At 43.4% G+C, this 17,481-nt stretch overlaps 1 protein-coding gene across 2 annotated transcripts in view; it reads right to left on the bottom strand.

Moving 5' to 3' along the window:
- Positions 1 to 15,688, bottom strand: part of ADIPOR2 (adiponectin receptor 2) — a 44,907-nt gene extending 29,219 nt beyond the window's left edge. Inside the window, exon 1 of one of the 2 annotated variants that reach the window (XM_036400859.2) lies at positions 15,612 to 15,688. The gene's annotated coding sequence lies outside the window, so the exon portion shown is untranslated. Of the gene's footprint in view, positions 1 to 15,265; positions 15,285 to 15,611 lie in introns of those variants that run through there. The other variant, XM_036400860.2, reaches the window with a different exon arrangement.
- Positions 15,689 to 17,481: the final 1,793 nt, after the last annotated feature.

Genomic DNA, 17,481 nt, shown 5'->3' with positions numbered 1-17,481 from the left:
AAGCACTGCTGGGGAAACAGCCTGGACATGGTGCCCAAGGGCAGCACTCCACCCCCAAAGGTTTCACTGTATGTTTTATCCTAACCTATGAAAAACTGGCAGTTATCAGTTGGCCCTAACCTTTAATTGTTATAAATGTACTCATCATGGTCTTTATTACAACCTGTTGACCAGGGGCAGACCACACCTGGCAAAGCAAACCATCCCCTTACCAAGATCACTCATTTTAATAGAGGCTAGGTTGGAAAAAGATGACAACACTCTTTCCAGTTTTTGGAAGCACCTGCTCTCTAACTTTATTGATAACCTTTACTCATAAGGTTGTGAGCTTGCTCATCAGTGTTTTGTTTTGTGGCTGACAGGTCAGGTTTGCAAAATGTTTCCACTCCCATATTAGTAAAAAAATAAGCATGAAGCAAAGTTACTGCTTCATTTGCCCTCAGCAATGGCATTCTTCAGCTGAAAACAGCACATATCCCTTTCCTCAAAAGCCATTATGTTTTTGTTTGCCACAAGTCAGACAACTAAAAAGTTGCTACTTGTCTGTAGCAAAAATGCTACAGGAACACTGTAGAAACAGCATCCACATCCACAGAATTGTATCAGTCTAGGATCAAAAAAAGTGCTGCATCATCTTTCAGATTCCTTCTTAACAACCAAAATTCAGGGAAAAGAAGCAGATGCACCATAACTAGACTGCATCCAATTTATGCCAATTAGAAGCAGATTTAGTCAAGTGGCTGAAGTTCCACATAAAACCAGGTAAGGCTACTTATTAACTACTTTACTTCCTTAATGCAATAGCCAGAGAATAATTTTGGTTTTAAAAGACAAATACTGTTGAGAATTAGGAAAAGCTGATGTGAACATTTAGTCTCCTCTACATTTAGTGCCACTCCTTCAGATATAAATTTATTTCCTGGTAACATAGCTCATCTTGAATTCTGAAACAAGACCAAGGACACTGATATCGTAAGACACCAGTGATGCAATTTAAAAGCAGAAATGTTAAGTTAATCTTTTACTTTCTACTGTCCTGTGACTAAGGAGAGATTTCAAAACACCCAAGCCTCCTTATGAGAATACTGTGAAAATGAAGTAGGGCTGTAGCTTGAACTCAAAACACACGTGCAGGTCCAAGACTAAGAGACTCACACAAAATGTCATCTTGCTGTGGTTTCTTTGACCAAAACACTTTCTGCTAGTACCACTGTGTTCTCCACAGAGGGTTTTACTGCAGTGTGTGGTCTAACCAGTACAGCTATCCCAGGGTAATTTTTTGACTGAAACAGTTTAAGATCATGAACATGCTCATGTTAACTTACAAGTAATCAGGAAACATTTTGTGAATATACATGTTAGATGTTTTCCATGACTCAACACCACTTGTTGGTGCATTCAGACAATCATTTTGGAATAAGGATGGGGTGTGTGTATGTGTGTGATCCACATCTCCTTCAACTCAAAAAAAAAAAAAAAAAAAAAAAAAAAAAAACACCAAAAAAACCACCACACCTCAAAACCAGAAAACCCCCCAAACACACAATGGAATTGAAAAAAAAATGCTGTAAATGAACTGGGCAATGAGGAGCACCTATCTTTTAATACTTTCAGTGCAAAAAAAATATTGTGTCCCTACTTGGAAGCATGTAATTGCCATCCACCCTTTGTAACAGAGCTACACTGCTTGCTAAGCACAAGGAGGACTGGCTGTAACATTGGATTGGTGACAATCAGCACCAATACAGGAAACTAAAGATTATTTTTTTCTGTCAAAGTATTTACAGAAGATAATTTCCAACATAAAACTCCAACAACAGCAGATTAAGCAAAAAAATCCTCTGGGGAAACAGACACAAAGTTTACACTTACGAAAATCTCTTATTACAAAACAAGAATAAAGGCTTAATTTCACATAAACAGAAAAAGTTGAAATTAGACACCCAGGTTGCCTTAACCATGTGCAGAATGCAGCATTTACTCTAATGATGAAATTCACAAAAGAAAACACAGCAGCATTATGTGAAGCATTCCCAGTAAGCAATGCTGGATGTACCTCACAGTTAAGCACCACTGGCTGCCCTCCTGCCCACACAGCTCCCCACAAGGCAAGGTTAGACAGGATTGCTGCAGGATCATTTACTCCTGCTCCAGAGCCTGGAGTCATAAGAGGGTCAGCAACACCCTTCCTGGACTTGCAAGTGACATGCAGGGATGTGGGGACATGGAATGAGGGGAAACCATATCCATGGAGCCCTGTGAATGCAGCAATGCCAGCAGGAGCCCATGTGCTCCCATTGAGCCACAAGGCCAGGAGTGAGGTCTAGCAGGCTTCTCTGCAAGAACCTCAGCTTTTATGCAGTTCAGCTGTGACAGCAGCTCTTCCACCTGCCCAGATGCCATTTACTTGTTTACCTTGGTGTGATTTAACCTCCAGTTATACTCCACAGAAAGAGGAATTGACAGTGGTGTTGAGAAATACTGGCCCAGCGTGCCAACAGTGGAGAAGCAGGGTGCAGTGCACAGGAGCACAGGCATGGGATATGAAACAGGACACAGCCTGGCCACCAGGACACCCCACTGCTCAAGAACCCATTAATGCACAGTTAAAAAATGCAGACCTGCAGCTGGGCAAACCTGGCTTTAGGGGTGACAAAGAAATTGTACCTCACATACATAAAGGGCACTATATATAAGAAATTCAGATATAACCTGAAGCTTTAGACCAATGAAGAGAGAAAAGAGGAATAAAAGCCTATTAGCAAAGATACCAAGGAAACTCAAGTGGATCCTAGAGAGAGGAAAAAGAAACAGGCAACATCCAGATCATACTCCCCCCAACAAATCACTCCTAGGGCTGATAACCTCTGTTACCCTCTCCAGCAGTCCAACGCTGCTGATCTAAAGACCCAGAGCACCAATGGAAGGGCGAAAATAAATCACAGAGACAGAAACCAAAAAGTCCATGTGTCACAATTTTAGCTGCATGTGGCAACATTTTCATGTATGTAACTGCAACATTCTTCTTAGAATCACTAGTCAGACTTCAGAAAGAAAAACTAAGTCACACTGTTAAGATTTCCATTGTAGCAGCAATAAATTCTTGGCCATACCTGCACACATGTCACTTTTATAAACAGACACATGCACAAGGGGCACTTCCTCTTTGACCACAAACAAGAACATAACTACAAAGCTGAAGGAACGCAAGACTCCATCCACTGTTGTCTTCAAAGTGTTACAGGAAAATTACAATAGAATAACAAGGTCTGAAACAGCCCCAGGAAAAGCAACCAAATGGGCCACCTGAACTGGCAACATCCTCTGCCCAGAGAGGGAACTCTGTGCTGGGGTGACCTGTCAGTGTTGTTTTGCACCTAAGAGCCTTTCATACACGTATACACACTCCTACAACAGCACCTAAACACAAACCAGTGAGCCTGGCATTCACTGCCTGTGCTTTCTGTCTGCAGAAAGAATCTCTAGATATCACAGGAGACACTCCATTGCTTTAAGAAACTTTAAAAACAGGAAGGAAACATGGCCAAGTCGATAAGCCTTCACAAACCTTAGAGTAGGAAGGGTAGGAATTTCAGTTGATTTCCTGGACAAGGGCCCAGACAAGGAACACGAGCAGAAAGCAAGAACTGGGTCAGCAAACTACTGAATAGTTATATGTCCTAGTTTCCAAATACTTACTGAAGGTACTCTTGAACAACTGCATCTGTAAGGGGTGTTAATACATGTAAAACTACACAGATAAACTGTTCTGCAAAGAAGAAAAAAATACCTTAGGCTGACAACACCTACTGTCAATGGAGTTAGCAAATAAAGGAGCTGTTTCTGGGATGAGATTGTTCTCTCTCTGTAAGAAAAATAATCTAATGTAATTTTGATGTGAAGACAAGCTACTGTATCAATAGGTGTGACCGAGATGCAACACAGGTCTTCAGATTCAACTGATGTGCACAGAAAGACAGACAGACAGAAGACACAGGCCAAGCTTCCCAGCAGAGGACTGAGAGCTACATAGAGAAGCCAGCCACTAATTTGTATGCCAAAGATGTTCTCAGCTGAGTCCTCTGGCTGAGAACTCCATACAGGGGGCCAAACAGAGCAAACGCATACAGAGCAAAGCCACTGCCTTACCCACTTGTATCCCCAGGTACACCATCATGGAAAGCATGCAAGGCTCTTGCAGCATTGACAGTACAGTAGTGGCACACATGATTTTGGAAAAAAAAGGAGACACTGCCAGGCTGTAAGTCCTAAGAAAGTCAATAAGCAGTGCTGTGAATTTAATACATGAGAAAAAGCAGAAGGAAAACCTCGGAAAACCTTCAACCTGCCCAGATAACCAGGCAAGCCCTGACCTATGCAGATAAGCAAGCAGCTGTAGCTAAGTAAACAAGTAAGAAATGAAACAAGCCTTGAACTTAAGAAATACAAAATCCAGTATCTGTTTTTAATATGCGTTAGTTAATGTGTATTATTTTGTAAGTTTTACATTTTACACATTTACTAAGTTATTTGAGAGAAGGTTTTGTTCGTCACAGGAAAGAAAGCTTTATGTGGAACCAGAAGTGACCACTCAAAACTGCAGTTAAGATTTCAACAAAGCACATGTTTCCTAACGTTTGTGTCTACAACAGCACCACCCCAAACAGCAATAAGAAACATGAAGATGCCAACCACTGCCCATCAACCAAGGTAAGGTCACACAGAGTTAGCAGATCAGCCTGGGTGACCTCAAACACAAAAAATTCGTTTTTGACACAGCAATAGGCAAACCTTGGAACATTTTGCTACAGAATGAGGATCCACAAGGAGAATAGACAAATATGCAGTGTAAATCCATCAAGCACATGAAACCACCTTTAGCTCTAAAAATCCCTCTGAATACCAGTGCATGTCTGTTTTAAGTTGCTTGCACATTCCTGCTTAGAAGCTATTTTCTTCCTTGGGGAAGGACATCCTCACTAAAACCTCTCTAAAATAGAGTTCTCTCTGAGGAAGGACAGCAAAGGGCCTAATGCATACTAACAAAATAAAACAGGAAGGAAGTCAAATTATTATGAGACAGAAAACAAAAACTGTGTAGAAGAAAGGATGAGGGCTGAAACAGAGAATTTCCTAGGGACAGCAGGCAAAGCACCCTAAGAATACCAACAGGCATCCAAGAAGCCAGGAGGCACTACCCCGAGAGCCTCTGGCCAGGGACTTACATAAGAGGACAAGGGGAAAGAAAAGCCCTGTGGCTGCCAGGTTTGTGCCTCCTCCCCTGAATGGCCAGCTTGGCTGGGTGGCCCTGCAGCTTGGCCAGGTTTCAGACTCAAAGGGTACAACCAGAAAGGTCAGAGACAGAGCACAGTGAAAGGCTCAGTTAGAGGTGCTGCAACCTGGCACATGCGGCAGCCTCCCGTCAGGATTTCATGCTGCAGTGACCTGTGCCATGAACACAGCCAGGCACAGCTCCCACACTGCCCACACCCACAGCCTGCTGAGCACAACCAGCCCAAAGCTGCTGGGTCTCTCTGCTTCGGGGAGATCCTGTCACTTTGAGCACGGGTGACACACAGGGGGAGGGAAACTGAGCGAGTGAAGCACCAGAACATAAAGATGTTTCTGCAGCAGGGCTTGGAGGCAGGGTGGGTATCACACAGCCTGCTTGGATTACACACAAGAGGGTGCTCAGAGAGTCTCAGGAGGCAGAAGGCTAAGCAGCAACTCCACTGTGAAGGCAGAATCCTGAGCCAGAGGTAGTTTTACTAGTTTATATTGTATCTTCCCTGGAATTTCAAGTTTCAATGAAATTAACTTGCTTTTTTCCAGAGACTTGAAGAAATCAGAACACTCAGTATGCCCTAATTTTTGTTCTTACATACAGATTAGATAAAATCTGTTAACTATGATTTTTAACTTCTTTCAGAGATAGTGTTTAAATTGTCACACAGCAATTTGATGTCACTGATTTCCACTGACGAAAGTCAGAACAGTAGGTGCAAATGGAAAAGAAAAAACTAACCAAAAAAACACCACCCCATACAAAAAAAAAAAAAAACAAAAAAACAACAAACCCTAACTGACAAAATTGAAAAACAAACAAATTGAAAAATTCATTGCTACAGTTTTCCTCTTGAAGGGGAAAAGAATGACATCTTCCAGTCCTGTCTCTGACTGGTTTATATTCTCCTGCAGCTCACTTCAACAATCAACTCCAATCTGGAAGCCTCACTTGTCACACACTGTCACCCTGTTACAGAAACATTCAAATTTCTCGTAAGCCTCCTTTCTGAGAAATACAACAGAGAACAACAAAACAGACAGATCTTGTACCTTCCACATGGAGCAACACACAGCAGTTATCATCTTAACCACTGCAATAATTTTCCCCAACACACCTGCTCTCTTGACAAACAGCTGTGCTACCTGTGAGGAAGGCAGCCTCAAATTCCTCCCTGGCTCTTGATGTTTGTATTCAAGCTTGGGAAGGTTACAGTCCAAGATTCCTACAAGAAAGATGTGTAATCAACATGAAGGCTGTTTCTCCAAGAAAACAAAACCCTACGTAATTAATTTATATAGAGAGGGAAAAACATCCAAAGAGTATGTGTCCTATGCAGCAGCTTGTAAACATTTACATCACACTGGATGACAAAATGCATGCATTCATCTAAATTAACACCCTTCCATTTTTGTAGGCTCACTCACCCAGATAACTCTGACTTAAACTCCACACAGTTACAGCTAAATTGCATAAAGATGCATCAGCATAAAACCAAGGAAAGCAGGAAATTTTTAACCATCTCCACTATATCATTCTCTACAAAATGTTCAACTTAACTCCAAATACCATATCTTATCCAAACTCTCTGCCAAACAAATCTCTGCCTCGGTACTTGTTAAAGCTGATTTATTACTGTCAAATACATTAATCTGCATGTTAATCTGCCTCAGGTCACTTGAACTTAGTGAAAAGGGACCTTTGTCAAGCCATATAAAATGTTGCTTTTGGTCCACATGGGAGTTTGAAATCAGAGCTTGGGAGAGATCCTCTACGACATAAATATTATAGCACAAAAACAGCAAGGAACGCAGAAGACTTCCTGTAATCCATTTCCATTTTCTCTGCTTCACTTCATGGCATGTTGTTAAAGGCTAAAAATTTCCCTAAATGAAGGCTGAGTTTATCTTAGGATCCTGTGTCACTGGAGTTGTAAAGCACCAGCATGACAGCTTCAATCTGACATTCATTGCACTCCAGTGGAGGAGGGAAGGCTTGTAATTTATACAACCTACTTCATCCATACTGCAAGTAGTACACCAGCCAGAAAATCTGGCTCCAACATTACACACACCACATTATGTACACTGAGTGCTGGTAATATTTCTATACAAAGCCTCACATCCAACAGTTTAAAACCTCCCCAGTTGCATGGCTTCCTTATCCAACATTTCCAACAGAAAGCAGAACTGGTTTTCACTAGCAGACCACTTGCTTCCTAATATAATCAATTCTCTAGACAACTTACCAGACCATCCAAGATTTCAGTACAAACAAATCAAAAGTTCAAAGATGAATAAAGACTGTTGGGCAAGCCCTGAAGAGAAGCAGTTTTAACATACACATCCTGCATGTTTGCTTAGCAACTGGATCACCATAAGCAGCACAATAAATTGGTACTGGTCCATCACCTGTCACATCCCCTGAAGAAGCAGTCTCAGATGCAAGCAGCAGCAAAGCAATGAGTATAGTCCCCACCTTTCCTTTTTATGTTTGCCTAGTAATTAATTTTAAGTGCCAGCAATTCTCAATTGCTCCATCATTAGCATGACTAAATGTCATTCTACCATAGGAATTATGCAACTATGCTTTGGTCAACCCCAAATAGCACCACTGTTACCTGTGACTCTGAATGTCGTAACAAATAACATGCTTATGAACTGTTCATTTATTACAAAGACATTACTTCCATTACTGTCCAATTCACGAGTCCCTTGTGCTTCAAATGAGAAAGTGTTACCTCAAAACAGGATCTTCAAGAAGGAAGCAGAGCTTTAAGGAAGTTTTAATGTCTACAGGTGATAGCCTCTCAAAATGTAATGTGATTTCCAGTGGCGGTACAAGAACTACTGGACACATCACACTTACTGCTAAAAGAACAGGAATGTGGAATTGTGCCTTTTCAAGGATGGCCTTAGCCTGCAGAAAACACTCATGTGAGTCTTGCAGGCAGATAAGCCCTCAGGCACTTGTATAATAATGAACTATTGAAGCAGAGCCAAGACATGAGTTTTCAGAGGAAAACAGTCATGGGTTCTGTGATCATGCTTTGTTTCTCACAATGACTTTACTGTGATGTGTAACAAGGGGCTGTTTGATCCAGTTAACCAGTCCAGAAAAAGTCAGCTGGAAAGGGCTTACAGGGAGGAATGAAAAACTAATGTGCTTTGAGAGCATCTTGTGCCACCTTTCCAACAGCATTTTAAGGCTCTGCTGCCCCCAGCCCAACACGTGGCCTGGTTATTCACAGTCCTGCAGAGCTGTACTGCTGCATCAACCCTGACCTTATCTGAGCACTTGAGACTGTGGAGCATTATCTGTGACAGTCTTGTACGCCCCCTCCCTTTGCCCACACTGACCTGTACCCTGAAGTCCTTCCAAATCAGTTGACACAACTGGCATTTTCAGCAGCATCACATGCTGCTGGGGTGTTTGGGACACAAACAGTTATGCCAGGCCTCTGAAACTTGGTCACCTTCTCTTGCTGCCCATCAGGGATAAGCTTAACTTAAAATTGGGGTTGCCTTCAAGACAGAATACATCCTACCCTTAAACTCTAGAGCATAGGTTCAAGGCTAAATTAGAAGAGTTTTAGAGACAAAATAACTAAAACCAATAGACACCGCCTCAGATACTTTAGCAACAAGTCACTTCCTACTGAATCAAAGATTTCTTTTGTAACCCAGAAAGTTTTAACATTTTATTATTGACCTTCTTTCTTTACAGTCCTGGTTGATATAAGAACACCAGAAGAAACACCTATGAAAAATCCTAACAGAGAAAAATGAGGCTTTAGCAAATCACACTCTGTGTTTCTGGGAGATGATCTAAAAAGAGAACAAATAATTGGTATGTATTTATATTTAAATAATAGCATATTTATATTTAAATTTCCTCTTCTATACCAAAAATGTATTTGAAAATTGCCCCTTGAGAAATACCTTACAAATCAAGCCTAAGATACCTAGCAACTTCCTTCCCCACATTAGTGAAGCTCATAAAAAGGAAAGGATTTTTATAAGACATCTTTTATTGAACTATTTCTGTAATGCTGCAGATTTCACATGGTTGCCAATTATTAAAATGTCACAGAGCAGGAAGTCAAAGAGCAGTTGCACTTAACCATGGACATTAAGATAACCATGACACAAGCCTTTTTCAGCATCCTCCTTCTAGCTTGGAGCATATAAAGGTCAGAAAACCACTAAGTAAAGCTTTTGTTGACTTTGTTATGCTTTTCTCAACTCTCAGAACACTCACCTCAGAAATAATCCATTTTGTTCCCCACTGAAGGTACAGCAGGCAGAAAGCCAACAGTTGGCACTTTGTCACATAGCTACTTTAATAAAAATTATGAATAGGCTCTTACTTTTATTTCTACAATCATGTTCCATTAAAACAAAAAACTATTTGCCTAAAAGATTAATATTGAGAACAGTGCAACATTGCTGTGACCAGCCTTGCAATGCCATATGCCATTCTAGAGAATACACAGACACACAAATAATTCTTCAACTAACACAATTTGCAACGCACATTGTTCTTCACAAGCAAATTGGCTGTATCATCTCATAACTTCTGGAGGTACCAGATTCCACCACCACTACCTTACCTCCACAGCTTTAGTATTTGTCTAAGTAATACATGCCCACAAATTCCACCAGCCATGGAGATCCACACATAAATTAAAGCATTAGGGAAGAAAGCAGAAAAAGTGAATCCTTCAGTTTACACCTGGGAATGGCAACTGCTCAGTCTCAGGAGCAGCCCACCAGGAAATGCAGTGTTCTTCATGGCAAAACCATGCCTAAGCTGTCAGCTGAGAGATGCTGAAATGCATGTGACTCTTCATCCCAAGCCCCACTAGCCAGCCACTTCCTTGTTCCAAATGCTGAAATCCCTCTCCCTGCAGCTAAAAGCCTGCCAGGACTCTCAGGACTGACACACAGCCAGTCTCAGCTATACTCATCTTTGCACTGCGTGGCTTTTTCACACAGCTCCCACTGCTGTCCAGGAGATGTGGATACAGTTCTAGTACAGGCAAGAGTTAAAGATTAACTTATGGAATTTTACCACCATTCAGATTTAATCTAAGTAGCCAGAGTTGGTATTTGCTCTCAAAAACCGGCTTTTACTGCTATCCTTCAACTATCTCATTTCCATCACAAGTTCTGCATTTTACAATAAACAGAAACAATGGACAGACATATGGGATCTTGAAGTCCTTATCATGGTTACACCTCCCAAAATCTAGTATCACCTACCAAACAGTTTGAACAAGAAATCAAAGGAGCACAAGTAAGGGCCTTCAATGAAGTCTGTGGAATTACATGAAGAAAATATTTTCTATAGCAGGAAGGCCCATGGCTCGTTCCCTCAAGGAACAGCCTGTTACTCAAATATCCATAAACATCCAATTTACTAACACACACTTATGACAACATTTTGAGAAAAATCAATCTTGACAAGTAAAAAAAATCCATCAGTAAGGAGCTAAAACAGGAACCTTGCCAGAATGCTATCATTAAAACAAAGAAAAGCCCACTGAAGGCTCCTACCAGCAAAATTACCCTTATCATCTAGAAGTTGTAGAACTGCTTAACACATCCAGTGATCTCCTAAAAAATTCCACAGTACATAAATTGCCATCTTCTAGACCCAAACAGAGCAGCACAATTGACCTTGGCTTCAAACAAAGAATGGCAGTCTCTGCAATCCTCTAAGCAGATGGAACCAACATGCTGGGGGAAAAGAGCATTTAATTTGGTTAGGAAGGAGAAAAACTACATGAACAGATATAAGAAATTGCTTTTGGTGTACTTGTGATAAAGCAGCCTAGTGACACCTTATCTTTAAATATATGCAAACGATCTTTGAATATATGCAGATGATTAGAAAAACAACCATTTCACAAGAACAAACCACTCTGGCAGACAGCTGGACTCTCACAGGATCTACTCAAATGCATGCAACATTGTAACATTATGACATCTATATCTGGTGTACCTTTGGTTTTCACCATTAGGTGAGAAACATGAACATTTAGCATTTTGAGATAAAATACTAGCAGAAAGAAGAGAATAAAACAGGGAAAAAAAAAAAAAAAAAAAGGAAGTAGCCTTTCCTGTAGCAGGTTTGCAATGCACTCAGATGTGCTGGCAGAACACTGAAATATCCACTCTGAGTATTCAGATATGACTTTCAGCCCATTCTGCAAGTAAATTGTCTACTCTCTTGCCTACTGCTGTCTAAAGGTACCTCACAGCCAATGATTACAGCTCTGCCTGTTCCAACACTTCCCTCCTGTAAATAGTGCCTGACTATTTTCTGTTCTCACAAGGGCTTAATTAGTCCTGTTCACAGAGAGCTACAGCAGCTGGCACATCCCAGCAGACTCCAGAGCATTTTCACAGCTATTGAAATCCATCTGAACCATGCAGCAAATTTTTCTACACTAACAATTCTGTGTCCTGTGAAATTTACATCCACATATATGTTTGAAGAACCCTTTCTGCGGTCAATTTAACCACAGGACAGCCCTGAGACGTCCCAAAATCACTGACACACATGCAGTTCACAGAAGTACAAAGAATCCTGCCTGGTCAGAAAAAGAGACCCTCTCCTCCACCAACAGAGCAGGAGAGACCTGCAACTCCAGAATACATGAGCAATCATGTTAAATCAGAAATCAAAATACTATTTAAACATATCATATTTGCTTTTCATATTTCTGAGCACCTTACCTTTGCCAACTCACTTCAAGTTCTTTGTTGTTTCTCGAATCAAGTAGCAACAGCATAAGCAGCGTGGCACCTCCTTTCCTGAGAGAGGCTGCCTGCTTATCACCTCACCAGCTGCCCCGTGCCAAGGTGGTGAGCAGCCCTCAGCAAACAGAAAGGCTGTCACCCTGTCCTGAAAGGGAACCTTCAGGTTCATCGTCAAGCTGGGCTAAGATTATATTTTTTATGTCAAACCATTGAGACAAACTTTCCAGGAAATATATGTGATCACTGGGCAAGCTCAATTTTACAGTTACATGATGGTGAAAGTCTGCATCTCACACTCCACAACCCAGAAGGCAGGAGGTTGCTCTCTTCAAAGCTCTGTAACAGGGACTATGTGAAAACAACTCACCTCCTGCTTCCTATTAGCTTACACACTGACCTGCAACATCCTACTTCAAAAGTCAAATGTTCCAGCAGTAGGAGCATATTCAAATAAACAAATGAAAGTTCAAAATGTTTTCAGGAATCAGTTTCCTGAAGAATCGGAGTAAGGATCTTATTTGTTTCCATATTCTTAATTTTTGAAAACCAGTTTCTTTGTTAAACTTCTCTTGAGAGAGTGCTTCAAAAAGCAGAGGCAGACAGTCACCATGTTAAGCACAACCAGCTGAAATAAGTCTTGTAAAAAGACAAAGCATTTAAAACAAGTTCTCTCAGAAAACAATAGTTTAATAATCCTCCCCTTAAACACTGTCCCAAATATTTTTTCCTAATCACCACCGTTATCTTGGGTAACGTCTTTTCAAATCTACCAACACCGTCTGTCAGAAAAGTCACTGAATGACTCAGACAGACACTTTCAAATCACAAATACTCAAAACTGCTATTTCCATTTCAGAACTACTTCTGTTCAAGATTTTGAATTGCTGATGGCATAATAATCCAACGACCTCCTGAAGTTTCCTTATCAAGATTTCCCCCATGCACAAATAGCATGTCCACTGACGAAAGCAAGCCTTGCTGCTTTGCACAGTGCCTTGGACAATATGGTTATGCAATCCAAAACCCATAAAACTTGCAAAATTTTTAGTGCCTAATATTGACTATCTTTTGTACATGAATGCTTGACACAGCTCCTTGAACGTGCAACTGAAGACATGAGATAGCAGCAGAGATCCCAGCATTAAAATCACTGGCATTACATGCCCTGCCAATTCCCATTAATTTTCCTTCATCACAGATCTACAGAAACGCTTGCCTAGAGCAAGCACAGGCTTTCCAAAGCTCAGCCTCCTAATCCTGTGTCCAGGAGTCAGGCTTTCAGTCTGAATCCCATCCACACTGCCAAAGCCACTGGTCACTAGCCTCTTGCCACACTCATAGCAATGTCACCAGCTCAACAGCACCGATTCAGGTCCATGAGGGGTATGGAGTGATGGAAAGCCCCATGGGTCTGGCTCTCTTGTCTCTGCAAGACAATTTAAGCTTCTATATGCATGGCATTTTAAATCTATATTTGAGAATATACATATAAGAATCTGCTGGAGAAATTTTCACCATGAAAGGTTTTGCTTGAAGTACGCCAAAAATACACTCTTGTCCTTCACACCACGTTATGTTTTCAGATCTGATTTATGCTCAGAAAGCATCATTTTGAAAACCTGGGCTAGGTTGGGATGCAGCTTTTAGCTCCTCCATCACTTATTCTGATTCAGTTTTCCACATTAGCAACTATCCTCCATGGCTTTCACAGCAAAGCTGCCAACAACCTTATTCACAACCATATTTAGTTGTCAGCTCAGACAAGGGAATAATTTCTGTATTGTAGCAACTAATCTTACACTCCCAACACAACAATGACTTCCTTTAAAGTTGCCTACTAACACATACTTATAGTCTTCTTGCAGGTTTAAGTGTCACAGAACAGATGAAGTTCACACATTATTAATAAGTTATCCCTATAATGCAAACACCACAGCAGGAAATCATAACTGCAAGTGGCTGGCAACCCTACAGGAAAAGAAAAAAAAAAGGAACTCATAACACAAACTTCCTTTCTCCTATAAACAAGGCTAGGTCACAGCCAAAGATAACAAGGAAAACTGGCCATGTTTCATGATCGTGCTGCACCCATAACTCCAAGACACAACGCCTACTTTTGTTGATCCCAAACACGTTTTCCTCTGTTACAGCAGCTACCACTGCTGTAACAGAGTAAATGTGAAGTAGTCTCAGTAAGGTTCTGCAGCAAACAAGCACCTCCACACTGAAATACTACAAAAAGGACTCTGAGGATTTTTACAATTCTGAGTGCTGTGCAGCACACAGCTCTTCACTGACTTCCAGAACAGACCTGTGAAGCCCAGAGCCAGGATGAAGCCAGAAATTCGATACTCCCTGACACTGACTACAGCAAGGGAGTGAAAACAGGAGTTTAAATTACACTCTAAGACACCAACTCAAAACCAGATTATGCCAAGAAGGCTTTGCCCAGAGGGCCTGGCCAGTTTCATAAAATTCGATCCATTTTTAAAAATACACAACACGGTTGTGATACACAAGACAATTCAGCCGCCTGAAAAGCTTCAATGCTGCATCGAAGAACACAAAGTTTCTTTAAACGAGAGGTAACATCTAAAAGCTTTCCTGCTGTGTGACAAGTGCATGATAGTCTACATACACAAAGTGACAAAGCCCGTAAAAAACAACAACAAAAAAGTTCTAATTTAATATTAATGGTTTTCTCAAAACAAATGCCCACACATCTACGGAAGCCATAAAATCATCTGACTTGTAAGGCTAAGACAAGCACAAGAAGAAACTAACACTGCTTGAAAACCCCGGCAAAGAACAACAGCTGTCATCTCTTTGTTTTCCAGCCGATTACCATATGTTTCAACGTCTTTGTTGCTCATCCCAAGCAAACAAGAGAACACCTGATTCTCTCAGGAATAAAAAAAAAAAAAAAAAACAACAGAACTTTTTAAAAAGTTTCTTCTGATGCCACTTGAGAATACCCAAACTGTGCTTACCCTAATATCAAATATTTATATTACATTATCTACTGTCGGTAACTCCAGTGTTTATAGATACAAGCACTTAAAAACACTCTGCTGTCAAAAAGGGCTCTCATACTGTGCAAGCGGAGGAATTATTACTTCTATTGGCTCCGTAAGAAGCTTTCAGGCGCAGCAGCAGATTTCCCTGCCCTCACAAGCAACAAGTGCACGGAAGGCTATAAACAAGACCCACTTACGGTGCTCTTGACCCACTTAGCGCGCTCCACTGGCCCAAAGCCTCCTCCCGCAGCCGGCGATTCCCGGTGCTCCGCCGTGCCCCGAGCGCACTCGCTGCCTGAGGGCTCCGCTCGCCCGCAGGGCCCAGCCCGGCACGGCCCGGCGCGGCCCGGCCAGCGCCCTGCGCCCGCCTCCCGCCCCGCCAGCAGCGGCACCAGCGCAGGCCGCCCTCCCGCCGCGGGTCCCTCCCGCCGCCCCGAAGAGCGGCCGCACGCCCGGGCGGGCAGCCCCGGCCCGCGGGCGGCGGCCGGGCCGCGCAGCCCCCGCGGAGCGGAGCGCGGCCGCGGCTCCCCGGCGCTCGCTCACCTGGCAACGGCCGGCGGAGGTGCTGCCGCCGCCGCCCCCGTCCCGCGGCCGCCGCTGCCGCCGCCGCCGCCCGCCCGGCCCGGCCGCCGCCTCCTCCGGCCCTACGGCGTCACCATCGCACGAGGCCGCCGCCGCCAATGCGGGAGGCGCCGCCGCGGCTGCGCGCCCGGGGCCGGAAGGACGCGCGGCGGGCCCGGGCCGGGCCGGGCCGCGCACGGAGGAGGCGGCGCCGAGGGCGCGCAGCCGCACCGGGAGCGGAGCGGGGCCCGGGACCGGGGTCATCCCCTCCCTCCCTCTCGGGAACAGATTCCTGGAATCCGTGGGGAAAGAGTTCTGAGATATCGGGTCCGGCCTTGGCCGGACACCACGATGTTGTCTAGATCATGTCCACTCTTTTCGTAAACACCCCCAGGGACCATGACTCCCCCGGCTCCCTGGGCAGCCCAATTATTTTTCTGTAAAGAAGTTCTTCCTCGTGCCCAACCCAAGCCTTAAGCTGGCAGTTTAAGACTGTGTGCTCATGTCCCTGTTGCCTGGAAGAAGAGCCAGACCCCCACCTGGCTGCACCCTCCTGTCAGGGAGTTGTGAAGAACCACAAGGTCTCCCCTGAGCCTCCTTTAATCCAGGATAAACAGCCCCAGCTCCCTCAACTACTCCTTCTGTGTGCAGACTCTTCACCAGTTTCATTGCCGCAATATGGACTTGCTCCAGCCCCAAAACAGCTCTTCCTGAAGTGAAGGGCCCAGAACTGGACACAGCACTCGAGGTGTGGCCTCAGCAGTGCCCAGTACAGGGGGACAATCACTGCCCTGCTCCTGCTGGCCACGATCTTCTTGGTCCAGGCCAGGATGCTGCTGGCTCCCTTGGGCACCTGGGCACGCTGCTGGCTCACGTTCAGCTGGTTGTTGACCAACACTCCCAGGTCCTTTTCCAGCTGGCTTTCCAACCACTCTGTTGTGGTATTCACATGCCCTCTGAACAGAGAGAAACTGTGAGAGAAGCAGAGAAGGAAAAACAATTCTTATCTCTGCTTGCTGCTCCTGTTGTTTTGAACATGTGGAATGTGTTGGAAGATTATTTACCTGAAGGGATTGCTTGATTGGATTCTGATGATGGTGTTTAGATTCATTGACCAATTGGATTCATGTGTGTGTGTGTGTATGTGTGTGTTGGGACTGTCAGCTGACAGTCACGGCTTTCCAGTAGTTAGTTAGAAGTAAGTATGATGTAGTACAGTATGTATCTATTTAATATGGTACAATAAAGTAATTAATTAGCCGTCTGATATCATGGAGTTCTGCACATCATTCTTCCCAGACGCTGGGGTCACCTGATAATCCGATATTCTGCCCCCAGCCTGTATCACTGCATGGGATTGTTGTGGCCGAAGAACAGAAGGGATTGGCAAAGAACAGAGTTTCCAGCCCCCAGCAATGGCCTCCAGGCTGGAGGGGAGTTCCCCTTTTTGCTGCTTCCTGTGTGCCCTGAGCAGGCAGTGTCACCCTCTCCTCTCGGAATCAGCGTCAGGGGAAACCCCAGCACATCCATGACCACCAGGCCACCTGTGGGAGCAGCCCAGAGCTGCCCAGGCACAGCACAACTCGCTGCAGGGAAGGTGCCCAACAGAACACCTACCAGAAAGGACAAAAAGAATCATGATCAGTAGTTGTGAATCCCCAAATAACAATAACAAACCCCCTATTATAACACAATGATCATATCATGCTCATGGCCTCCATCCATCAGTCTTCTCCTGCAGGACCTGAAGCTGCTACTAAAATCTCTTGTTTCTTAGCTCTGTTTAAATGACAGTTGAGATCTATTTTTTTTTTTTTTTTTGCACTAGAAGAGAACATTGGGAGGGGACTTG

The sequence above is a fragment of the Molothrus ater genome, chromosome 5 (assembly GCF_012460135.2).
Source record: "Molothrus ater isolate BHLD 08-10-18 breed brown headed cowbird chromosome 5, BPBGC_Mater_1.1, whole genome shotgun sequence".
Taxonomy (NCBI): domain Eukaryota; kingdom Metazoa; phylum Chordata; class Aves; order Passeriformes; family Icteridae; genus Molothrus; species Molothrus ater.
The sequence above is the reverse complement of the archived record's forward strand: the minus strand, read 5'-3'. Positions and strand labels throughout refer to the sequence as shown.